The 26220-nt window shown below is 41.6% G+C and overlaps 2 long non-coding RNA genes across 3 annotated transcripts in view; both read left to right on the forward strand.

Moving 5' to 3' along the window:
- The window catches only part of LOC310710655, an 81463-nt gene extending 76035 nt beyond the window's left edge, over positions 1 to 5428 (forward strand). For both annotated transcript variants that reach the window (XR_014528172.1, XR_014528173.1), the window contains exons 3-4: positions 4079 to 4202; positions 5296 to 5428. This is a non-coding gene — a long non-coding RNA (uncharacterized lncRNA). The remainder of the gene's footprint in view (positions 1 to 4078; positions 4203 to 5295) is intronic.
- Positions 5429 to 18620: 13192 nt separating this feature from the next.
- LOC310710619 overlaps positions 18621 to 26220 on the forward strand; it is a 433355-nt gene continuing 425755 nt past the window's right edge. Inside the window, exon 1 of the long non-coding RNA XR_014528159.1 lies at positions 18621 to 18672. This is a non-coding gene — a long non-coding RNA (uncharacterized lncRNA). The remainder of the gene's footprint in view (positions 18673 to 26220) is intronic.

Consider the following 26220-nt stretch of genomic DNA (forward strand, 5'->3'; position numbering starts at 1 on the left):
CTCTTTGGCAAATTCCTTTGTTCACTGGGACTACTGTTTAATTTAATGTCCCCAAATGTGACATTTATCCACCTAGATTTTGTTTTCCAGGGTTTTGTTAGAGATGGGCTGAAACCGTGTGACATAGTTCATTAACCTATTGGACCCTCTCCCCAGGTTTTCATCGACACCAATTTTACGTGCCATGTGTGTCAGAGACAGATTGGGAGCTACACTCTCCCCAGTTGAGATGCCTGCCCATATCTGGAATCATGGCATGCAAGTACAGCAGACGTGTGGCCAGATTTAAAATAGTGGTGTTATTCCACCTTATTAGAAGTGGGCAAGGATTAGAAGACTCTTGCTTTCCCATGTAGTCCATCATCCTCTTTTACAGATGCCTCTAGGAAGCCTACAAATAGGCTATGGAAACAGTAGCCCCATGACCCCTAGGCCTCAGTGGTGATGGCATGTAGCTAACATCCATTGATAGCCCCGCACTCTATGGATTTGTTTAATCCACTTGTAGAGCTGTCCGGTCATCATCACATCTTACGAGAATGGATTTTGGGGATTCATTTTATTTTGTGTGGAAGAAGGCCTTGCCTTTCTTTGCCCAGAATCTACAGTGGTGCCTCGGGTTACAGACGCTTCAGGTTACAGATGCTTCAGGTTACAGACTCCACTAACCCAGAAATAGTACCTCGGGTTAAGAACTTTGCTTCAGGATGAGAATAGAAATTGTGCAGCAGCGGCGTGGCGGCAGTGGGAGGCCCCATTAGCTAAAGTGGTACCTCAGGTTAAGAACAGTTTCAGATTAAGAACGGACCTCCAGAACGAATTAAGTTCTTAACCTGAGGTACCACTATACTGCCAATCAATTGCACTGTTGGCTAAACCATATGCTACATTAAATATGTAGCATGCAGCTATATCAGCTTGTTTGTTTAAAAGAAAGATACCAAAAATGTGGGATTATATTCAAGAATGCAACGTGAAGGGAGTGGAAGCTGCACCTTTCCCTACCGTTCTGTGACCCTGACAAAAACTGTTCCCATGTGGTTTAGCCTTTTCTTGTCAACAAGTTGCTTCAGCCCCTTCATCATCTTTGCCTTGCCAAGTCCTTTACAATTCTTTAATGTGCCTTCAGAGCTTGAGATTCCAGTGGCATAGATACAAACTGAATCCGAGAGACAGTGATTTGTTCACCTTCACTAACTAGAAATTGGACCCATTTTATTATTTATTTTTATCAATTATATTTTTTTGCCTGCCCCTTAGCCAAAGTTCTCAGGGTGATATACAGTACAAAGAAAACAATAAAATCATAAAATTTCAGTTGCGAAGTAGCATCAATGCAGGCATCGGAGTTATTCAGCTGTACTGCACTGACTCAAAAGTAGGGGTATGGAGTCAACTTTGCGACCTTTTATTTATGTATGCCAAAATGCAAAACTTCAAATCTATGAGTTGCCATCTTTTAGAATTAGAAAGAGAATTCCCTATGTAACTTTATGGCATCCCAATAGCAGTCATCTCATATTTTTCTCCATTCAGAATCTTCTAACGTATCTGCGCTTCCACTATTTCAGATTTTATTGAATGCTGCTCTGAATAAAGCTTTTGAGAACTTGAAGGGGAGCAGGCTGTCTTTTGTGTCTGAAATGGAGCTGAAAAAATCCACGAGAAAACATCCTATTGTACACACAAAGTCTCTCAGGAGAAACACAACACTAAAAAAGAGACATTCATGCTGCAAATTTTTCTGTTGAAATTTACGTGCCTGTCAGTCTCTCCGTTGAAAGGGTTTCCGTTTTTGGCCTAATGCCGGGAGTTTGATATCCAAGGCTTTGGTGGCAAAGTGATTTGTTTCCTTTTGCTCGGGCCTTTTTGGTGGATGAATTATATTTCAGTTAGCCGCTGTATCCATAGTTACAGTATTTCCCCCCTTTGACGCAGCAACCCTGCCAGGTGAAGTTTCTTCACTTCTCAGCCAACAGGGTTGCCTTAACTCTTTGGTTAAAGCTAATTGCTTTTAATACAGCAGCTCTTTTCCTCTCCCCATAGCATCCCTGGCCTTCCCAAAATCTGCATGATGCCAAGAAAGCCGTTCTGTAACCCCAGGGGAGAAATAAATATATGCATCTATAAACTGGGACCAATCAACAAAGCAAACTTTAATTTGAATGGAAGAACCAGACCCAGGAAAGGTGTTGCAGAAGTTTAGCACCATGCTGCTTATTAAGAAAAACCATCGAGTGGCTGTGCTGGTAACTGTATTGAGCAATGCAGTTCGCAACCTCCAGCATCCTGGGAAGACACTGTATTTAAACAAGGGATCTCTTTCTGCTCGGATTTGCTTATTAAGGGCATGGCCTTTAATTCTTCCTCTCCTTCCCCCACCCCCAGTGCTAATTGATTCTCATAGCATTTGAAAGAATCTATGATTAGCAGTCCTCAGGCTAACCAGTAGCATATTGAGTAGCATGCTAGCAAGCCTAGGTTGGGAATTGAGTCAGAATGGTCGGAGCAATGCCAGCTCCAAAGGCTAAATTGGTTACAGAGCTTGGGGAACGAGGAAATGGGAGGGAGAGGGATTTGCCAACTCACTGCCTGGGCTCTTAGCACCATCTGTTGTTGGCAACAAATCTGAGAGAACTCCTCATTTATCCCCCTCCATCAGCCTATGGGCCACAAGAGTGAGTGAATGGAGGTGCATTAGAAAAGTGGGAGTTAATTGGCATACATTGCCATCATATGTACATTGAAGCCTATCAAATTTTGTTAAGTACTAATGGATCCTCAATTAGGAATCTTTCTTATTAACCCAAGAGGAAATGGTGGTGCCTGCTTTTCTGTTCTTCCTGCTCCCCTGCCCGTTTGAAAGTTAAGGGGATATCTTAGGTATCCAGGGCCCTTTGATTTTACTAATATTATCATGATTCAGTACAGATGTGAAAAAGCATTTGTCATCCCATTTCAAAGCATACACTGGGTTTTGTCCAGAAACATGGGAGGTTGGGGATGTGGGAAGACTCAGTAATAGTTCTTCAACAGTTTGTTTATTTTATTTTTTCATTTTTATATCCTGCTTTTTCATGAAAGTTACTGAATGCACTTAGATCTAAAATCCCCAAAGAGAAATACTAAAAATATCATCTTAAGACACTTTGCTTCATTTTAAGAGCAGGCTTCATGGATAGATCATGGAGTTCCAGTAAAAAAATAAGGGTAGTTCTGACAAATCTGAAGCCTGAATAGGGATGGATGAAGGCAGTGCTTTCCTTTCTGCCCTGTATTCATTTAATGTAGCACTGTTTCTGTCCCACTGCAGTTCACCTTCCACCAAAAATCACGTTATTTTGCTGTACCCTGTGGCAAAATTACATGAGTCATTAATTCCACAAATCCTGTAAACGGTGTTTTTCATCATGCCCTTCCACCCCCATTCATTTCACTGCAAGGGAAACGCAATGCCGATGGAGGCGAGTGGGGGCAACGTAACAGACTACGTATCATTGGCAGAATGAACTGCAAGTACCAATTGTGTTTGCTGGATTGCTTTCCATTCTGGGCATGGGACAAATGAGCAAACACGAGCAATTTCTGATCCTGTTTCAGTTTTTGTCGCAATTCTCCAACATCCCTAGGCATGTCCACTCATTTCTTACAGCATATATTATATACCTAAGGTGTATTATGTGGCTGTGCTGTAGGTATTCTGGTATAAGCTGGCATCTTGCTGTGTGTTCTCAATTGATGAACCTCCTCACCATTTTGTTCAGTATGTTTCTTCTGTGTATGCGGCTGAAGCAGGTCACTGATCCAATTGGCATCTTCAGCCTCCTTGGAGAATTAACAATGTTCCCCCCCCCATACAATGGGGCCTTGTAATATATATATATATATATATATATATATATATATATATATATATATATGAATGAGAGAGACACTCAGAAATGGGTTGTATGGATCAGAGGAGAAGTGTGGGGGAAGGAGGGGGAGCGGTAGGAATGCAACCTCTTTAATATTAAATGATGCGAATTAATATTTAATGGAGTAAAAGACACATCTTGGTTTGTGTTACTGCTTACAGGAAAATGGGCTGTGTTAATCTGCGCCGAATTGTCCAGAGGATAGTCGAAGTGGTGGAAAGAACAAAGCTGAGAAATGTTGCAGCTCAAGCCTGACATACACTGTAGAGCCCCTTGCCACATCCGGTAGGACAAAATATAGAGTTTCTTCAGAGCTAGAGACACTCTGAAGTTCCGGGCGGGCAGGTGGTGGAATCGGAATCAGGACTTCTGGATTTTGCAGAAGGGCATGATAATATACGCTCACCTTTATGGGAAAAAAAGGCAGCTGGGCTACTTGACAGAAAATGCCTACAATCAAATGTTTACGTAAGCTCAGGATGTTTTGTGGTGCGTGATTCATTTCAGCAAAAGGCCCTGTGTAGCCGTACCGAATCCAACAGTACGGGGTTAAGGGGACACCAGAGTTAAGAAGCAGGAAATATTATGGTAGCATGAAGGTGTTAATGTAATCCAATCAGACATGAAGACATTCTGAACAGAGACAATCTCAAATACCCCCTACACTTAGCTCTCCTCTGCCTCCCCGTTATAAGACATATGGTCCTCTGACAGAGTCTCAGAGCAGCAGGTTAGTTTACATACCATATGTATGCAATTGGTCGGCTCGGCAGGGTTGCGTTAAGGTTACTGCATCTGCCCTAACTCAGAATTTCCTTGTACTTGTAGGTTTTGCATCAGGCAGTTATGTTATTTTAGCAGCGATTCTGTTGGATTTCAGTTTTGAAAATCAACACTGGGGTTTCCTTTATTTTCTTTTGATTAATTTTGACTTTGTAATGGTGCCTCCAGAGAGGTAAGAGTCCAGACACATGGTACAGAAACTATTGTCAGAAACTCTAGATTCATAGTAATATTTATCTGAGGGGCACAGGGGGAACCAGCCCTGACTGAACTCAATGTACAAGATTGCCTTTAATGCATCAGTGTTGCAGAGAGCTGATTAGTGTTTTCTCAAATGCAGATTGCTGATACAAGTTACTAAAAGTAGTAAATGTTCTTCCAGCTCTTATGACTAAAGCAGTCTTCCCCAACCAGGTGCCCTTGAGATGTTTTGGACTACAACTCCCAGGGATGACCATTGGGGAAGGCTGCACTAGACCATGTAGCTATTTTTGTGGCATACTCTTGTTTTTATACACTGTTGCACATCTAAACTTAAATTGGTAACTATTGTTGAATTAACATTCATTGTTGAATTAACGACTCATTTGCTTAGGACCCTTAGAAAAAGAAGCACAAAAGCGACTGGAAATCCTCAAAATATGTTTGGCCCAAATTCAGAAAAGTACTTCTGTTCTCCAGTTCCCTTTTAAGTACTACGTACGTCCATACCTCTTGTTAGATGACTGGCATCCGGGCTCACATGGTGAGTAGTTTATTAATCGCCTATCAAATGCTACTTGACTGGTCATTTGAATCTACCCCTTATGTGATTTAAATGGATGCAGATGTGACGGCTGCAAATATATTTGCATTTCCACATGACTATAGGTACATTCTATATGCATGCTAATCTTTGCCCAGATGCTGGCTATTATTATATGACATCATGAACAACATTGAGGATACATCCAAATATCACCTTTTAGGCATTTACAGGAGAGTTCATCAAGTCAATCTGATTTTTTTAAAAAAAAATCACACAGCATCAACATTTGCTGTTCATGCTCCCCCCCCCTTTGTTTTTTTAAGGCTCAGAAAAGGTCTGCTGCAATAATGCACATTGCAGCAGTGAAGTGTATAGCTCCACAAAATATTGATCTATCTAGTGGGAGAATCAGTTTAAATTTAAAAAGGGTAGGGCTAGCCTTTAAGAAACTAGCTCAGTTTCCCTAGGCTAAAAGGGTTAGGCATTTTTTGTAGGTGAAAAAATAGACTCGGCTGAAAGTTTCTGCTTTCAGTTCAGCTTGAAACCAGCTGAGAACTAGCCTAGTTCATCAAAGCTAGAGAGAAAGCAATGCCACAAAGCTGGGCTCGGAGAACCGCTGTCTGAAACCCTGGGCAGCTACTACTAATCAGTGTGGACAAGTCTGAGCTAGTAGACCCAAAGGTCTGATTTGGTGCAAGGCAGATTCCTGTGAATTCATGGGGCCCACCAACCATTTCTGTTTTTGTTTTCATTGTTGTTACCCAAGAAGAAGCAATCCTAGTGAGATTTAACTTCTCAGCCAAACTGTCAGGTAAACTCACCACCATTCATCTGATTTCCTACAGCATAGTAGTAAATGTAGGTTCACTTCCAAATTAGGGATGACTTTGTATGCTGCCACCTCCCCCCATCCAACCCACAATTTCTCATATCCATTTAGTTATGTGAATAAGCTCTGCAACACACATTGTATACGGGTGAAGGATACGTGCCTGTATAGGCCAGGGACCTTCCAACTTTGGGGGTCAAAAGTATGTTTCTGTAATGCTGTGTGTTTTGTTTCCTGTACAACTCATACAGTCAGGATGCTGGTTGTATGGAAAATGGGGATACTTGGAGACCCTGGAGCGTGAAGGAATAGGTCTGCAGGAAGGAGTAAGGAAGTGGGATAGTGGAAGGATGCTTGAGACAGATTTGCATTCAGGCAAATGAAATCTGTTTCCCCTTAGATAGATCACTTGTTTAAATGTCTGCACGTCATAAGCAGATGACCACCTTGCACTGTGTGTGTGTGTGTGTGTGTGAGAGAGAGAGAGAGAGAGAGAGAGAGAGAGAGAGGGAGATGGATAGGGACAGAGTCTGACTACAGATGATCCCTACAGAGGGGCAACAACAGGGAAAACAATATTACTATTGTTAAAAAGCTTTTTCTCTTCTAAGGATCATATATCAGCTTAGGGCCACTTCACACAACTGTTCTGCACAGGGCTAGCCATTCATTCTTCCAGTTTTGATTTTACCATGATTCGGGTTGTCCGTACCCTATATTAGGAGAGCATGCTACTCTTTTGCACAGTGCTCCTCACTCCACATTAGAAAGGCTTGCTATAGTATGCACAATTACAAGGTATGCTTGCAATTAATGAGCTGGATGACCCTTTCTTACAAACATGAACACTGCCAAAGATTTCTCCATGCATATCTGGCAACAGCAGTTGTATTTACACAAACACTGGAGACTGTGGGAAAAATCCATCTGGGCTAGCAAAGAACCATAGCTTCCATGAACTCATAACTCCAAGCTTATGAGAATGAGTCAACAGGGACATTAAGCAGGAACAGGTTCAGCAGAAATACAAATTTATAGAGAATGGTCCCGGAAAAGCTTAAAGGGCTGAGGGAAGACATGATGGGGAAAACCAGTCAGATGGGTGGAGTATGTATGTATGTATGTATGTATAAATGTAATAATAATAATAATAATAATAATAATAATAATAATAATAATAATAATAATAATAATACTTGAAGGAGTATCACCCAGGAGTAGCCAAAAACTTGCTCATTGCTGCCTCAGAGTGCAAACCTATATATACGGGCTTACTGGAGAGTAGATTTCAATTGCTCTAAGGATATGAAGAGCCCTGTTGGATCAGACCAGAGGCACATCTGGTCCAGTATCCAGCTTCCTGCAGTGGCCAACCAAATGCATATGGGGAAACCCACAAGAAGAACATGAGGAAAATCTCCCTCTCCTGCTATGGTTCCCAGGCAATTGGTATTCCAAGACATACTGCTTCTGAACTTAAAGATAGTATATAGCCATCACAACTAGTAGCTGTTAGTATCCTCCATGAATTTGTCTAATCGTCTTTTAAAGGCACCTGAGTTGGTGGCAGTCAACAGTATCCCATGGAAGCAAATGTGACAGCTTAAGTATGTTGTGTGTAAAGAAGTGCTTGCATTTGTTTTTCTCAAATCTTCCACCATTCAGATTCATTGAAGGTGTGGAAGACTCCCTGGTCCTGAATGGAGTAACTGAAGGACCAGGTGCGCAGCCTGGGAGTCATTTTGGACTCACAGCTGTCCATGGAGGCTCAGGTCAATTCTGTGTCCAGGGCAGCTGATATGCAGGCTGAGACACTACCTGCTTGGAGACTATCTCTCCAGAGTGGTGCATGGTTTGGTTATCTCCCGCTTGGACTACTGCAATGTGCTCTACGTGGGGATGCGGCAGCTAGACTGGTGACTGGGGGCGGCCGCCGAGACCACATAACACCGGTCTTGAAAGACCTACATTGGCTCCCAGTATGTTTCTGAGCACAATTCAAAGTGTTGGTGCTGACCTTTAAAGCCCTAAACGGCCTCAGCCCAGTATACCTGAAGGAGTGTCTCCACCCCCATCGCTCAGCCCAGACACTGAGGTCCAGCTCCGAGGGCCTTCTGGCAGTTCACTCACTGTGAGAAGTGAGGTTACAGAGAACCAGGCAGAGGGCCTTTTCAGTAGTGGCACCCGCCCTGTGGAGCGCCCTCCCATCAGATGTCAAGGAAATAAACAACTATCTGACTTTTAGAAGACATCTGAAGGCAGCCCTGTTTAGAGAAGCTTTTAATGTTTGATTCTATTTTTAATATTCGACTGGGAGCCGCCCAGAGTAGCTGGGGGAACCCAGCCAGATGGGCAGGGTATAAATAAATTACTACTATTACTACATTGGGTTCTAGCATTGTGAAAGAAGAAGAAACTCCTTTCCCTCTACTTTTTCCACCCCAAACATATTTTATACATTTCTGTTACACCACTTTGACTTACCCCCCCTTTTTTAATAAACTTAATAAATTCAAATGTTTAAACTTTTCTTAATTGGGCGTTTTTTCCAGCCCCTGGTCATTTTGGTTCTCCTTTACTGAATCAAGGCCATGTTGCATTCTGGTTTCTGAGACAGTGAATTAAGTGTGCACTGTCTCTTTGGGTACAGCTTGGTAACCTCTAGACTTTCCCCTGCCTTTTATCTCTTCTAGGAGAAACAGCAAGCAGGCCTGTGTAAAGAGCTCTTCCAGGGAGCTGTATATAACCTTGTAAATAAGTCAGTTCAATTACTATCACCTGTGTGGAGCCTGAATTCAATAGGGGAAGTTCAACAGACAACTCAAGGATGACTGTATAAGAAAACTCCCTGACACAACATCTCTGCAAACACCAAAGACAGCTAGGTGTGCAAACACAATCAAATCAAATCTAAAGTCAGACATAACTGTGAAGAGAAGCAAAAAAATTAATATTTCAGTACTTCCTGCTCTAAGACTGTAGTTTCCTTAAGTATTATCTGAATGTTTGCTGGTGGAATAGATATACTGACAGACACTCATTCATGCACACTTCAAAGAACGGGCAATCTACTGGAGGGAATAAGCCCCTTACACTGTGAAAGTTCATTGTCAGCCTGTCAGGCTGGCACTTCATTACAATGCATTGCTAAATCTAAAAGTGTCTGCTATGGTCAGTTTCAAGCCTTGCAATAATATTGCCCCTCTGCTCCATTTGGAAATTCAAAAATGCTCTACCAGGAAGGAGCCAGTGGAGCTTGTAATGTTTAAGGTAATGCTCAGATGAGGGTCAATGCTTTACCGAGCTGTTCTGAGAGATTCTGAATCGAGGCGTAAGGATTTCTTTTTACTTTCTTTCCTTCTTCCTTCCTTCCTTTATTTTAAAGATTGTAAACAAGAGGTATTCATATATCTTTGTTTTATTTTAGAGGAGGTATTCTTTTCATCTTCTTTCTGAACTTCACATGAAGACCAAAAGAGGCGCTTCAAAATTATATTTTATATTACTGTATTTTCTTTTTAAGTCATAGAAGTAACAACAGAAGTAACATACCACTTGCACAACCATTCTTGAGGAGGCAAAGTCTTCCATTTTTACAAATACTGAGTGAAGACTGTTTTCTTCATAGACGTTTTACCCCCTGCACCTAATATGTGGAATCTCTTGGCGGAATCTCACAGATGAGCAAACCATCCCAAGGTGAGACTCCACAGGCTTTCAGTAAGCAGTAGTGCCCCATGTGATGGCATAAAGGTAAAGGACCCTGGACAGTTAAGTCCAGTCGAAGACGACTATGGGGTTGCGGTGCTCATCTCGCTTTCAGGCCGAGGGAGCCAGCATTTGTCCACAGGCAGCTTTCCGGGTCATGTGGCCATCATGACTAAACCGCTTCTGGCACAACACAACACCGTGACGGAAACACTGTTTACCTTCCCACCGCAGCGGTACCTATTTATCTACTTGCACTATTTATCTACTTGCACGTATTTATCTACGTGCTTTCGAATTGCTAGGTTGGCAGGAGCTGGGACGGAGCAACGGGACCCGTCACGGGGATTTGAACTGCCAACCTTCCAATCGGCAAGCCCAAGAGGCTCAGTGGTTCAAACCACAGCGCCACCCATGTCCTTCATGTGATGGCATAGGTGGGATACCACTACTTTCTTGGCTTCCTAAGGTAGGGTATCACTGGTGTTAACCAGAAAAGGAGGTGCTAGGATCCCTGGGCTCTGCAGGCATGTAACAACAAGTGTGTCACACATACCGGACAGCCACAAGCTCCCTGTACCTCACCCCTGCCCACCTTGTAAGCACCCTGCTGTATTCAGAAGCTGTGAGAGCATCAGTGGCTTGCTTACACTGCCACATGGGTCACTACTGATGGTAAGTAACCATCTGAGTAACAACAGAGAGGTTAATGAATTTCATAGGGTACCTATTTTCCTGGATCCGGCGCTGCCTATTCTCAGCTAAATATGCAATGTAAGTAGTCAGTGACATGATTAATAGTATCCAATATCTAAAGAGCTGTCACATGGAAGAAAGAGCAAGCTTGTTTTCTCCTGCTCCAGAGGGTAGGGCCTAAGCAGGTTGTATGGCCATTTGGAGGAATGCGGGTGGCGCTGTGGGTTAAACCACAGAGCCTAGGACTTGCCGATCAGAAGGTTGGTGGTTCCCATTGCTCGGTCCCATTGCTCGGCCAACCTAGCAGTTCAAAAGCACGTCAAAGTGCAAATAGATAAATAGGTACCGCTCCGGCGGGAAGGTAAACGGCATTTCCGTGTGCTGCTCTGGTTCACCAGAAGTGGCTTAGTCATGCTGGCCACATGACCTGGAAGCTGTATGCCGGCTCCCTCGGCCAATAAAGCAAGATGAGCGCCTCAACCCCAGAGTCAGCCACGACTGGACCTAATGGTCAGGGGTCCCTTTACCTTTACGGCCATCTGGCATGTATGAATCAGTTGAGTTTCCTTCATTGCAAGATGCTGGGGTGGTTGACCCCCGGGGTCCCTTTCAACTCTGCAGTTCTATGATTCTAATAGTTCCTGAATTTTAGACAGCTATCTTTCCTTTATTAATTATAATCTTGTATCAACCTTTCTTGCCTAAGGGAAAACCTTTCCCTTCTTCATGCCATAATATAGCATGCCTGTGCATCTTTCACTAGAAAACTAATATCAGTGATCAGCTAATAGCCTCTCCTGTAATCTGAAAATAGCATCTGAAGACATAGTATGTCCAGTCTAGGTTTAGAGTAAAACATTAGCGCCTGCTAATTGTATCTGGTTCCAAACTCCATGTTTCTGAATGACTACAATATCCCAGCAGGAAGCCAGGACCTTGCTCACCTACATGGCAAATGAATAGAAAATCTGAGGGAATACATACAGTTTCCATTTCAATTTCTGAGACTGATAACGTGGGGGAAATATACTATTAAATCTATATCAGTATGTTTATAAGACAGCCATAGCTAATATTTCAGGATGGAGGCAAAGGACTATTATATTTCACCATGCCTTGAATCTCTTTCAGCCCTCGCCTATGGCAATGTGTTTTTAAATTGACCAAGTTAATTTTTAATCTACTATATAATTTAGAAAGTTGTTTGTATGTATTTGGCAATTCTTCAGATATTGTAACCAAATTTTGTATGATGGTTCCTGAGATTAAGGAGCAGGTTACCGTCTATGTTTCAATATAGTTGGCTGCGCTTTTGAATCAAGATGGCGGACTGAACTTTTCAAAACTGTGCTGTTTCTAACTACTGTTTTCAAAGCGGATATATTGGTTTCTTAGAATTCCAAAGCTTTGGGGTATTTGGTTTTTATATTGTTGTTTTTACTGTATTTTTGTGGTTTTATTCTGGAAACTGCATCAGTGTTCTTTTGTGGAGCAAAAATGTAGGGTTGAATCTAAAATTCATAAATACATATCAGGGTACTCAAGTTACAGTTCAGGATTTTTAATATACACTGCTTCATACATATCCAGAATTATTTCATTAGAATTAAAGCAATGGAACAAGTCAACATGTTTCTGTGAGGTGTTTCACTATGTCCTTGTGTTGCAGAAATAAGTATCCTAGATAAACATCAGAACTTTGATATTTTATCCTCCTTCCATTATGCATTGATCCATTAACGTGATCCTTCTATAGTTGCCTGAATTGTCACTTGTCACTCGAGATTTTGAATGAAACCACTAATGTCTCAGAGATTGCCCTGGATTATAATACCTAAGGGTCCTCTGACTTATAAATCATTAAATTGCACAAAATATTTGTTGATCCACCATCTTTCCACATATTTGCCTCTGCATAGGTTTTTTTGGTTTGTTTCTGTGAGGGTTCAAACAAAATATGAAAATACAGCCTTCCTTGTATCCTTATTAATTTCTTTTTCTTCCGCTATCCCCTATTTCGCAAGCATTCTGCCAGGATTGCCATCATAGGATGGCTGTGATGTCAGGCTGATATATATTTATTGGTTCGCAACGAAGACATTTCCTGGGGGCGTGGGGGGGGGGACATAATTGTAGAAAACATATTGCAAGTCTGCTTTTAAATTCCTTGTTTTTATTTCTCACATATCTATTTAAATTAAGCTGGAATTCTTCCATAGTTTTGTTTTCTCTACTACATAGTTTTCAGAAGAGAGTTCAGAGATGCCTGGTATATGTACCAAAGAGATAAATGTGTTAGTTTGGCATATATAGAAACATTGTGTATCCTGTAAGATAACATCACCACTGATTTTCTGAATCAAAGCTAGAATTTGTAAACTGACTATGATTAAACTGATCTTGCTGTAAAGGGAAGTTATTTCAGAACACTTCCTTTCTCTCCCTCCCCCTGCCCCACCCCACCCAAAAGAAGGGGGCTTAAGGGATCTTTTACAGAGATCATGTTCTTATTCTGTTTTTGTTTAGCCATCGTCTGCTGTCAAAGGTGTTCATGCAGGACTGAGCTATGAGTTGTGGCACTCTAGTAAACCATCTCCTTTGGAACATTTTTAGCAGCACTGCTTTGAAGATTTGGCCTTTAGCCTAGGAAGGTCAAAACACATTTGGGAGCTTATATTATTTGTCACCAGGGACAGTCAAGGGTAAACCTAGAAGCACATTTCTCTTCCGAATCCACATGCTTAAAATTAAAGTAGCCTGGCTCAGTATTTCTGCAGGGGGGAAATATCGTCTGGGTTTTCTTATGCCTCTTCATGCCAATCTAGTAGGCAGCAGCATGATTATACTGAAAATATGCAACTCAGGAATAATATATTATGCATGCACATTCAATAGATATATAAGAGTTTTGGGCCAATATAAAAGCACCCTAGTGAACTGCAGAACACAGCTGTCCATAGGTATGAAACACAGCTGTCTATAGGTTAAATTCACCTTGCAGTTGAGCAGACAAATTGTATAGTTACTTTCTTAGAAACTGGGGTGGGTGGATCAGAAGATGACATATTCCTATGTTCCCTAAATGATGATCATAAGAAGATAAGAAGAGTCCCATCTACTCTGGCATTTTGTTCTCATGGTGGCCAACCAGAAAGTCTGCAAGCAGGACCTGAGAGGACCAGCATTCTTCCCACTTGGGATTCTCAGCAACTGGTATTCAGACATGTACTGTCTCTGACAGTGGACATGAGAACTCGATACCCTACTGGATCACTCCAGTGGCCCATCTAGTCCAGCTTCCTTGTCTCACAGTGGTCAACCTCTGGGAAGCCCACAAGCAGTATATGAGTGCAACACCTTCCCACCTACCATTCCCAGCAACTGGTATTCAGAGGCATACTGCCTCTGACATTGGAGGTAGAACATAGTCATTGTGTCAGGCATAGGTTGATATCTCCCATTTATTTGTTCAATCCTCATTTAAAGCCATCCGAGGTGGTGACCATTACCACCTCTTGCAGTTGATGGTTCACAACCATGATATAAAACCGTGAAGATATAAAACCATCTGGTGGGATCGATTTGAAAATAAAATCCAGCACAAATGGAGGATTCAGATGTAAAGCCATGGCTGCAGCCAAACATTCCAAAGACTTTATTACATTACATATTTTGCCAAGACTGTAATACCTTGAAGGGATGCCTTTGTAAGAAATGCTGCAAAAATGGAAAGTTGCCAAATTGTGGTCTGAGGGTTGGCAGGAATGGAGAAGCACCACAGCTCCTTAATCTGCTGGAGGTTTGATCACATTGACCATGATAACAAAAGCACAAATCGTTTTGACCAGAAGTACTTTGGGAAGAAACGCTAAGGACAGAATGTGCTTAATGATAAGGGAAATAACTGAGGAAGTAGAAAAGATGGGTCACTGAAATAGCATGAGAAAAGAGTATAATGATTCATTGAACTGTTATGACTTATTCCTGAAGATTGCTGAATGACCTCACAAAATTCCAGTTCACGGGGCTCATAAATGGAACTGAAGAAAGTAAAACCATTCTATTAACCATTATATAGTTGTAGGGTAGATGGACCAGTTAGAGCTTTAGTGACTGATGGGCCATGGAGAAGGGAAGCCAAGACACAACAGAGGGCTCATTTGCACTTCTGCTTGTGCCATGCCTAGAAGGTATGGGTCCGAGCTGTTTCCCCCTTGCCCCACTCCTTTCCCAGGGAAAACCTACTCTTTAGGTCTAAATCAGAACAAACAGCAATCTGCAGAAAACCGGAATTGCCATTTACTCCAATAGAGTGACGTGACAACGATGTCCAACAGGTGCCTTGTTTTAGGTGACAAGACTGTACCCTCCTGTTCAGACTCATGTTCAGTTGCTTATGCCTCCTGTTCAGCCTCCCACATTGACTGATCAAAGGCCTAATCAACCTCCACTGAGGCTCCTCTCTCCATAGGAGAGTCAGCAGGGAGAGTCAGCATCCCTCCTTTCTCTTTCAAAGTGGCAAAGTGGGGAGAAAGTGGAGATCAACCTTCCTCCAATCTAGGTTCTGCAGTTCAGGCCATCCCTTTCTTCCCCCACCATTTGGTCCTGCTATTTATTATTATTTTGTAACTCGCTCTACGTGGGGCTGCCCTTGAGACTGACCCAGAAACTCCAGTGGGTGCAGAATGCCGCAGCGAGACTCCTTACGGGGTCTTCGCTGCGGGATCACATTCATCCGGTGCTATACCAGCTGCACTGGCTCCCGGTGGAGTACAGGATCAGGTTTAAGGTGCTGGTTTTAACCTTCAAAGCCCTACACGGCCTAGGACCCTCGTATCTACGGGACCGCCTCTCCTGGTATGCCCCACAGAGGAACTTACGGTCCTCAAATAAAAACATCTTGAAGGTCCCAGGCCACAGAGAGGTTAGGCTGGCCTCAACTAGAGCCAGGGCTTTTTCGGCTGCGGCTCCAACCTGGTGGAATGCTCTGTCACAAGAGACCAGGGCCCTGCAGGACTTGACATCTTTCCGCAGGGCCTGCAAGACAGAGCTGTTCCACCAGGCCTTTGGTTAGGGCACAGCCTGACTCCCTCCTTTGGCAATCTTTACAATACTTTAGTTTATGGTTGCCATCAATTTTGATTTTAATTAATTCTTATGATGTTTTTATAATGTTGCACTATTTTAGTGTTGTTAGCCGCCCTGAGCCCGGCTTCGGCTGGGGAGGGCGGGATATAAATAAAATTTATTATTATTATTATTATTATTATTATTATTATTATTATTCCAATCCCAACAGCGTTCGTCCATGTCAAGGAGCACTGAGAGGGAACACTCCCCCTTTTCCCTAACACAGGTATCAGACAGAGCAACCAAGGCAGTCTCAGTGCTGAAACTCGGCCTAAAGCCCAATCAAAATGGATCTAGAGTAGCAGTATTTGGATTCACTGGATATCACAAACTGCTTTTGAGAGTTTCAAATGCAAGTTTCCATCTGATAGAAAGGATAGGGGGCTGCTTTTGATAATCACAAAAGCCCCTTGTGCATTCAGAAATAGTTGCATTTTTAAAATCCTGGCCAGTAAAGAGAATCCAAAATTAAAGAGAATCCAATTAAACAAAGGTTGTTGATGGGGGTAGGGACTAAAGCCCAAACTAGGTTTGTTTTTGAAAAATCTGCAAAAGAGCAAAAGACCAATGATTAATACCCAACTGGACACAGACAACTGATGCTTGAAGTTTGCAAAATCAATGGCATTTTCAACAAAGAAGGTTATGCAGCATTGATAACTTTGGTGTGAAATGAAAATTCAAGGCTTGCTAACAGATTGCTCATTGGATTCATGGTTTCTCTTCAATGAAGTAACGAACCCAAAATATCATTTCCCTCATCCTCTTCACCCTGCTTCTCCCCTTACTAACTTATTTTTTTAAAAGTGCAAATCTCAATTACACCTCTGGGAGAAAGGTCTAGTGTTCACACTTCATCAAAGGGGAATCAAATACTTTAAACTGTTCTTTTCTAAAGTTAATAGTTTCCAGATCATCATTAGCCATATTTTATTTCTGTAGTGAGGGAAGTCAAGGTTCTGAAAATAAAAGCCACATTCAAAAATTGTTGCTAAAATTGCACGCTCTACTTTGATCTAGTTATCTGATAAACTTAAAATGAGACTGGTAATGAGTCTGAATACTGGCACATTGACATGCTTTTATATACAGCTGTGGAGTTTCATGGGAGTTCAGCATAGTTTTTCCTATTACAACCTATGGAATGATGTAAGACTCTGTGTGATGTTATTCCGTGACCAGCAGCTTCAGTCAAACCATGCTGACTTGGACAGCCTACTCATTTGAACTGAATGGCAATCCTAAACTGAGCATATTGAGGAGGAAATGGAGTAGTCATAGAACGTCTTTACAAATATTATAGTTTCAGGATTTTGCTGCTAGGTCTGCTTCACAAAAGATTAACATCTGTTTTATGAATAATGGGTAACCTGCACATCGATAAATACGTTCAACAGTTGCACACAATTACTGTGCAATACATACACCTGGCTTTCCATCAAGATATGAGATATGACCATTTACATTTGGGAAACCTGCAATTTCCTACAAAGAAGTGCTGTCTGTGTAGAAAGTTTGTTCTATGTAAAGACATCCTTAGCATATCATTTTGCACAATGTAATGCCTGGATTTCACAGAGAAATAAACAGATTAAGTGTATAGATAATTTTTATTTTTTTTTATTCCAGAAGAAAAGCTTCCCCTGTCCCTGCAAAATCCAAACTTCCATGGGTTTGAAATACAGCCTGAGTTTTTATCTATGTATTTACGTGTTTCTAATCCACCCTTTCACAAAAATATAGCAAATACACAATAAGTAAAAATAAAATTAGAGAAGAGCATCCATAAAAACATCCATAAAATTTAAATAAACACTGATGAGTTAAAAAGAGAAAATTCATATTGCAAAAGCTTGGCTAAACAATATAGTTTTCAAAACATGTCTGAAAGGAGGGAGAGATGGTCCCTGCTGAGTGTCTTTTAATAGGGAGTTCCACAAAAAAGGGTCCACCACACTAAAGCTGTAGTCCCTAGTGAGTATCAACTGAACCTCAGGAACATGGAGAACCACAAAAGGATCTTAGAACATAAGGAATCAGAGGGTCCTAAATGCACTTAGGGCCCAAGTTGTTTACGGCTTTGTGAACCTGGTACTCTGAACCTGGCCTGGTAGTAAATTGGCAACCAATGCAGTTCTCTCAGCAGCAGAGTAGCATGTTGTCAGTAATTTGTTCCAGTGAGCAGTCTGGCCCTTGCATTGTGCACTAGTTGAAATTTCCAGATACATATATAAGGGCAACCCCATATAAAAAGCATGTCACAGTAATCAAGCTTTGGGAATCTCAATATATGGCCCACTGTGGTTGAACTGTTGTGGTCCAGGAACAGTAACAGATTACATGCTGGCTGCAGCTGATAAGAACCACTCCTGGCACAGAGGTCACTTGGCCAGAGTGACAGAGATGGATTAAGGAGAACATGAGGAACTGCCCACAAGGCCTCTGTCCTGCCTGGATTCAAGCTCAGTTTATTGACCATCGTGCATTCTACCACTTAGACCAGCATCGTGCCATGGCTTGCATGGCTTCTCCTGAATGAGATGTAATGGAGAAATAGAATTGGGTATCATTATATATTTTAGATCTCATGTCAATTAGAAATCTGCTGGCTAGCTTTGGTTGGCATCACTCTTCCCCCCCCCCACCTGTAAAAAGGGAGTAATAGAGTCTTATTCCAGAGGTTGTTAGAAGAACTAAAATAAAATGAAGATTTTAAGTAATCATTAGGAACACCAGACAAATGACGGTACAGTGGTACGTCGGGTTACATAGGCTTTAGGTTACAGACTCCACTAACCCAGAAATAGTACCTCGGGTTAAGAACTTTGCTTCAGGATGAGAACAGAAATTGTGCTCCGGCAGTGTGGCAGCAGTGGGAGGTCCCATTAGCTAAAGTGGTGCTTCAGGTTAAGAACAGTTTCAGGTTAAGAACGGACCTCCAGAACGAATTAAGTACTTAACCCGAGGTACCACTGTAGTAGTTATTTAGCTGTACAGTGGTACCTTGGGTTACATACGCTTCAGGTTACATACACTGCAGGTTACAGACTTCGCTAACCCAGAAATAGTACTTCGGGTTAAGAACTTTGCTTCAGGATGAGAACAGAAATCGTGCGGTGGCGGCACGGCGGCAGCAGGAGGCCCCATTAGCTAAAGTGGTGCTTCAGGTTAAGAACAGTTTCAGGTTAAGAACGGACCTCTGGAACGAATTAAGTACGTAACTAGAGGTACCACTATATAGGTGGACTATAGGACTGTGTTGTCTTAGCTATCTAGCTCAGTTGATAGAGCATGAAACTCTTAATCTCAGGGTCGTGGGTCTGAGTGCAATGTTGGCCAAAAGATTCCCACATTGCAAGGACTTGACCGAGATGACCCCTTTCAACTCTACAATTCTGTACAGTTCTGCATATACAAAATACATAGTAGCTGGTAATGGAGTATTGGGCTCTGAAATCCATTGGCCCACATGTTCTTCTGGCGCTAGTATATTCTGTTTTCAACTAGCATATAGGGAATAGGGTCCAATTCCAATTCAGTGGCAGCAAGTGCAGCTTCACTGAAGACAATAGAGGTACACCTACTGGGCCTGAATTTAGTTCACAGTAGGACTCGCTGTAAAGAGTATTGCGCTACTGATAGCTAGGGCAACACACTGTTTTCCTGCATGACCTAAATGCAATTTCCACTCACACAAATGAATGTCTGACTACTCAAACAATGTTCTTATTTCTTCTTGGGGAAACTGTTCTGAAAGCTACCTAATGAAGCTATGCATCCCCCCCCCCACTTTTTTGGTTGACTGGAAGAATTATGTAGTGCTCTGTATTGTAATGCTATTTGCTTCCTCAACTGTCACCTTTTCTGCCCTAAATTTGGAAAAGGTCATCCCTATAGCTTTCAAACTAACGCTGCCATTGGAGACAATCTATGCTTCTTCTTTTTTAAGAGGTGTTTATTGATATGAAAACACAGTATGTTAAAACCTATTTTTTAAAATAATAATAGAATAACAGAGCACATGTTTTGCCTCCAAAATGACTCCTGGTAGTTCCAGGTAAGGCTAGGAGAGACCTCTGTCTCAAACCCTGGAAAGACACTGCCATTCATTAAAGACAATACCAAGGCTATGTGCCTGGGAAGTCAATTGTGAGTTGTTTTGTTGATTTCAATTAGCATTTGGAGTTTCATTTGAACAGATTCAATAATCTTAATCCCTTCTTTCCGGTACCTCTAGAACTAAGCACATCATGAAGAGCATCTGGAAGAAATGCAGAAAGACAAATACTGGACACAGATCATGTGGTTGAGATAATGTAAAAACTCAGAAATTAAGTTTCCTAAAGCTATCACAGCTCAGTCAATAAACCATTGAAGTTGATGGACTTTTATTGGCTAGTCTGATCCTATGAGCCATGGGGCTAACACAATGGGTATTTCAGGGGCCAGATTATCTGTTCTGCAAATGAAATGAGACTTTCTCAGAGAATGGTGGGAGTACTTTGCTGATGAATCACATGGACAGGAAAAGAACTCCGCAACCGGGAGAGAGCGATTGTTTCATTTTGCATTAATATGTGTGGTGGACTTCCAAGAAGAAAAGCTTCCAGCAACAGATGGCCAATAATATGAACCCTACATCAGGAGTTGAGAAGCTTTGACTCTCCAGATGTTGCCAAACTGCAACTCTCATCATCCCTGGCCATTGGCCACAATTGCTGGAGCTGATGAGAGTTGTAAATCAGCAACATCTGGAGGGCCAAAGTCCCCCTGTCTCTGCCTAACATCTTTGATGCCAAAGTCAAGTCCCAATGTCCCTGAAGGCCTTGGATCTCCAGGGGTCTACTTTATACACACTAACTTATTTACAGATGGCTGGAAGATACACCAATATCCAGGGCAGGTGGCTTGTCAAAGTTGCTGACAGGTGTTGGGGGGTCTACCAGGCACTTATTCAACCTTATTTTTGTAATAGGCATGATCTAGATGAGATAATGTGGGTGGTTTTAATCTGGAATGTGAGTGGATTTCAATAGCTAAATTCCAGAATGTGGCTTGACTTTATTGTTGAGCAAACTTAACATTCTTAAGCTTAGCTGGCTTCTCTACTAGAAGCATTCTTGCACACTGCAAACCATTGTTGTTTTATAAACAGAATATTTCTTTAACAGAAAGCATCAAAAAGTCTTGGGATACAGTTGCCATGTAATGAAAGAAATAATGATCGTGCATGAAGAAAATAACTTCAGTGTGTGGGGGGAAATCAATGAAGGCTACATCAAAAAGACAATGAAGTCAGTTTCTTTCTTATCAGTTATCCCAAACACTTACCCATAACTAATTATTATTCCATACTAATAATGGGAAGCCTTTTGACAACAGAGTCCAGTCAGGCTCAGAAATGCTGCCATTGAACTAGGAACAATAATATTGATTGCTACATACATCAGCTCCAGCGAAACCTTGCACAGTTGGTTCAGTTAGCCAGCGCAATATTGGCAGCGCTAAGAGAAACCGCAGATACTTCACACCGTGTGTTATCTGTTTAGGTTCATTGTGTTTTCTTTATGTGATTCCCCCCTCTTCCCTCCTCCTCCCACCCCCAGTCAGAAGAAACTATTAGGAGAGAGACAGATTTCTCTAATGAGCCTCGAGGTAATGCAAAATTCATGCGGTTTCACCTGCAGCTTCGCAGGGCAGAGTGGACAAACAACAACTACGGAAAGGTGGGGGGAAGGCTTCTGATACTTTTCTTATCGTTGCTGCAGAAGCAGGTACCCCAGTTGCCACTGGGCATTGTGACCCACTTGTTCATTTTTAGGAAGAAGTGGATACTTTCCATGGGAGAAGCTCAAGCATTGGATTTGCTCCTTGGAGCATTAATAAAAGGGCTCAGCTAGCTTCATCTCATTATTTTACTATGAGTATTGACTTTGGCCTAGAGTCATGTATAGATAAAATGGTGCAAGGGCTTGTCCTAAGTGATTACTCAGAATTACAAATCATTTCAAGTGTAACTGAATACTGCAGTCTTGCTGGCACCCTGCCCCTTCTTTCTGCCCCCCTTCCTCCCCCCCCACATCACTTCTGCTCCTGTAATAAGACCAATAATCCAGCTTTGGTTGAAGAAGCAATTAGTCTTATTCACTGGGAAATGAATTTTAATTTCACCAGCACAAAGAACGTACACTTGGATCTCATACAACATTATATCAACAAAGATTTCAAAGGGGGGGGGAGGAATAGCCGAAAGGTGGGTCAATGAAACAGCAAAAATGTACATAACTATACATGTGTGTTTTCCCTCAGAACCATAAACTCTACTAGACGTTGTGGGGTTTTTTTTCAGGTTTGTAATTGGCCAATCACATCTGATCATGTATAAAGGTTACTAGCTAAATGTATGGGTTTTAAAAAGAAATGAACAAGAAAGTGAGAAAGATAAATTTTTAGTAGCGGTGGGATTCTAAAAGCCCATTATTTTTTTAGAGTAGAGAAAGAATCAATAAAATAAAGGGACACATAAAAGCACTAGATACACTCAGCACATCCAAATAAAATAAAAATAAAATAGAAAGTATAAAGTTCATTTTATAAAGTGGTGGATGAGAGATGATGAGCATATAGTCTTCTAAAGAAAATACCAGGCCTCCAGAGTGCATCTCCTGTTCTATATTTTAGTCATTTTCCCCTGAGCAAAACTCTAACACTTCTTCCTAGATTTGTTTTACATCTGGGTTTTGCAGGGATGCAAGAAAAAATACTGAAACAGTTTCAGTGCAAGGACCTATGAACAAGCTTATAATTTAGTATATGACCGTGTTAGATAGCCATCAAATTCCTATAAGGTCAAATTCCTATAAGCTATCAATTTCCTCCACTTTTGGAGGCTAATAAACTGTAAAAGTGCCTTCCAACAGAGACCGATGCAGAAAACATGTAGGTATGCATTGCAAACATAAAAGTACATCCCTTATGTACTTCAACAGATTTCCAATAAGGAAAGATTTGCAGGGAATATGTGCTTTTGGATTACACCAACGCATCACTCAAATGACTAGACTTAAAATATGGGTTTCTTAGGCTAAATCGGGGGGTCTCCAACTTTTCCCTTAACTCCTTTGGAATTTCCAAAAAGTATTGTGGACACCCCCACAATGCTATTGCCATTGGGGATTTGCCCAGTCACAAATGTTGGAAGTGCTTATATTTTTGCATGCATTCTGAGTGGGTGGTTAAAATGGTGTGTGTGTGTGTGTGTGTGTGTGAGAGAGAGAGAGAGAGAGAGAGAGAGAGAGAGAGAGAGAGAGAGAAACAGACTCAGATTTAGTCTCTGCTGTTCTTTTGTTTTGCCTTTTGGTGCGGTGTACTTCTTTTATGGTTTTTATATATACGTTAAGGCACCTTGAATCAATGTGGGGGGGGGGAGTTATTCCACAAATAAGTAAAATATAGTTGCATGGATTTTTTTTTAAGTTTCCCTTTAATTTTAATTTATACAGCATTCTTTAAAAAGGAAACCAAAGTAATTTAAACTAATTTTATCTGATATGTGCTGCTCATTTTTTTTTTTTAAATGTTTCAATCATAGGGAACATAGTTTGAAACATTATCCCTTTTGTTAAAAGTCTTAAAGATTTCTCCAGTTTGCTGACCTGTTTTTAACCTTTGATATGATTAGCTTCATTGTTTATGCTGCACATATGTACCAGGTTTTTGAGTCCTGGAAAAGAGGTTAATTTCAAAGTTTCTAGACAAACCTTTTATGTGAAACGCATCTGGGTACTATAATTACTATAATTAGATGGAGTGCACAACAAGTCTGCAGTCCTGCACACAGTTAGGGTATTTAAATTCCATTTTATCAATTCAATAGGATTTAAGTGGCATAACTGTGTGCAGAACTGCACTCTAAGTCATTTGTGACATGTGGCTACTTTGAATGTCAAGATGGATTTCTATTTATCATGACTATAGCTGTAATCCTATACACACTTACCTGGGAGTAAGTGCCATTTAATTTATGGTGGAGTTGACATGCATAAAATTGAATTGTAGTCCAACTGTTACAAGGTTTGTGTGTGTGTTGAAGTACTTCTACTTCAATGTTTTCCAGGATATCAAAGTGGATAGCAATCAGTGATTTAAGAAACATTTTTCCCTTCAGTAATATCAGCTTTCAAATTACCCAAATTAGGTGCCAAGAAGTTAAATAACTTGGCTTAAAATAGTTGACTGTATCATTTAGATATTTGGGGTGTATGGGGTGTTAGTAGTACCCCTGGGGGGAGACATGCCTTGTTTCTTCTGAGGTAGTTTGTCCACCTTTGGTCCTCACCCTACACTCATCTTTTACCTATGGCTCCTAGAAGCTGTCAGTGTGTGACAGCAGCCACTTTCTGGGAATGGCTTCAACTAGCTGGCTACGTGATGGTAACCGATGAATCTCAACCAGTGAGTTAGGGACTTCCCCTGCAGGCTCCAGCAGATTGAGCGGATGAGACTAATAGTGAGTTCAATGGTCAAGAAGGTGGTTTCTGCACTTGCTTGTAGAGCGAAGTAAGGGGCAGATGTGGCCCGTCAACCTTGGAAAGTAGCCCTTCTAGAAGAAGGAAAAATATGATCCTAAACCTGTGCTGCCTTGCGGGATATCTTTGGGGGAAGAAAAGGCTAAGGAGAAAATGCTACACAAATCCAGAGTGGAGTCCCTAAGGCAGTTGGATGGTTCTTTGTATGGTTCCTTCCAGCAAATTCTGCAGCCAAGCTGGTGCCAAATGTATTGCTCTGCTTTCCTTTTATTCACATCAGTGAGGCTGGGAGAGGTCTCTTGTCATCTTGGCAACCCAGGACCTCCATACACCCTGCCCAGCCATGTGCCCCTGGGAGGTGACTTTAGTGCTGCTAGTGCAGTGGTTTGACTTCACCCCCGGAGGCGCACTCCATTGTCTCTTGAGATAGATCGATGCCAGCCACAATATATAAGTTTATATGCACATACACTGCTTATTTGCCGGAAGGGTTTCTAAGTGTAAAACCAATTATAACAATGTTGTTGTTTAGTTGTTTAGTTGTGTCCGACTCTTCGTGACCCCATGGACCAGAGCACGCCAGGCATTTCTGTCTTCCACTGCCCCCCCCCCTCAGTTTGGTCAAACTCATGCTGGTAGCTTCGAGAACACTGTCCAACCATCTCGTCCTCTGTCGTCCCCTTCTCCTTGTGCCCTCCATCTTTCCCAACATCAGGGTCTTTTCCAGGGAGTCTTCTCTTCTCATGAGGTGGCCAAAGTATTGGAGCCTCAGCTTCACAATCTGTCCTTCCAGTGAGCACTCAGAGCTGATTTCCTTAAGAATGGAGAGGTTTGATCTTCTTGCAGTCCATGGGACTCTCAAGAGTCTCCTCCAGCACCATAATTCGAAAGCATCAATTCTTCTGCGATCAGCCTTCTTTATGGTCCAGCTCTTACTTCCATACATCACTACTGGGAAAACCATAGCTTTTACTATACGGACCTTTGTTGGCAAGGTGATGTCTCTACTTTTTAAGATGCTGTCTAGGTTTATAGCAATAAACCACGCATAATTACAATAAACAATAAAATAATGTCATCAAAACATCAAAACATTCATAATTAAAGCATATAACAAAATAAGCAGCATAAGAATGAAAACAGTTAAAACAGCCTGTGGCGATCACACAGGCTCCCTGGACGTTTAATGGTCTATTGATCCCTGTGCCACTACTGTGCTCGCTTCCCCGCTGCCACCAAGCAGTTACTCTCTGGTAAAACACTGAATCCAGTCAGTTGTTAAAAGTGAACAAAAAAAACACAAACAAGTTTATTTTACAAACATTAACAAGTTTATGGTTTCTCAGATAATATTCCTGTCAGTCTCTTAACTTTACTTTCTTTACCGGCCTATACCTTCCTAATACCTTCTGACTGATTATCTCAACTGTTTGACTGACTCCTCTTAACAAATTCTCTCACTCTCTCACACCAGACTTGCCCAACCCACAGACTTATCTTCTCTGTCTCTTCTAACTCCAGACTGTCTTCTCAACAACTCTAACTCCCTAAAAAACCTCTGTGCTTACACCTTATACACAGTTAACTCTGCCCCCTGGATTCCCATTGGTTAGTCATTTTACAATTAGTTAACCCTTTCCCTATGAACCCAGTATGATGTCACACACATGGGAGGGCAAACGCCACACAGCCATTAAAACAATTAGATCAGTGGTTTCAGGTCAGGAGATCAAGGGGAAACTTGTCTAAAGAAGGGAGAGGTTAATTGTAATGCAACTTGGAACTTTAAGAGGTGACTAGAGATAATTCTGGAGGATGAAGATATCAGTGGCTACTCATAAGGGCTATATGCTATGCCCAGCATCTGAGGAGGTATGCTTC

This window comes from Podarcis liolepis (assembly GCF_965112155.1).
Source record: "Podarcis liolepis genome assembly, chromosome: 1".
Taxonomy (NCBI): domain Eukaryota; kingdom Metazoa; phylum Chordata; class Lepidosauria; order Squamata; family Lacertidae; genus Podarcis; species Podarcis liolepis.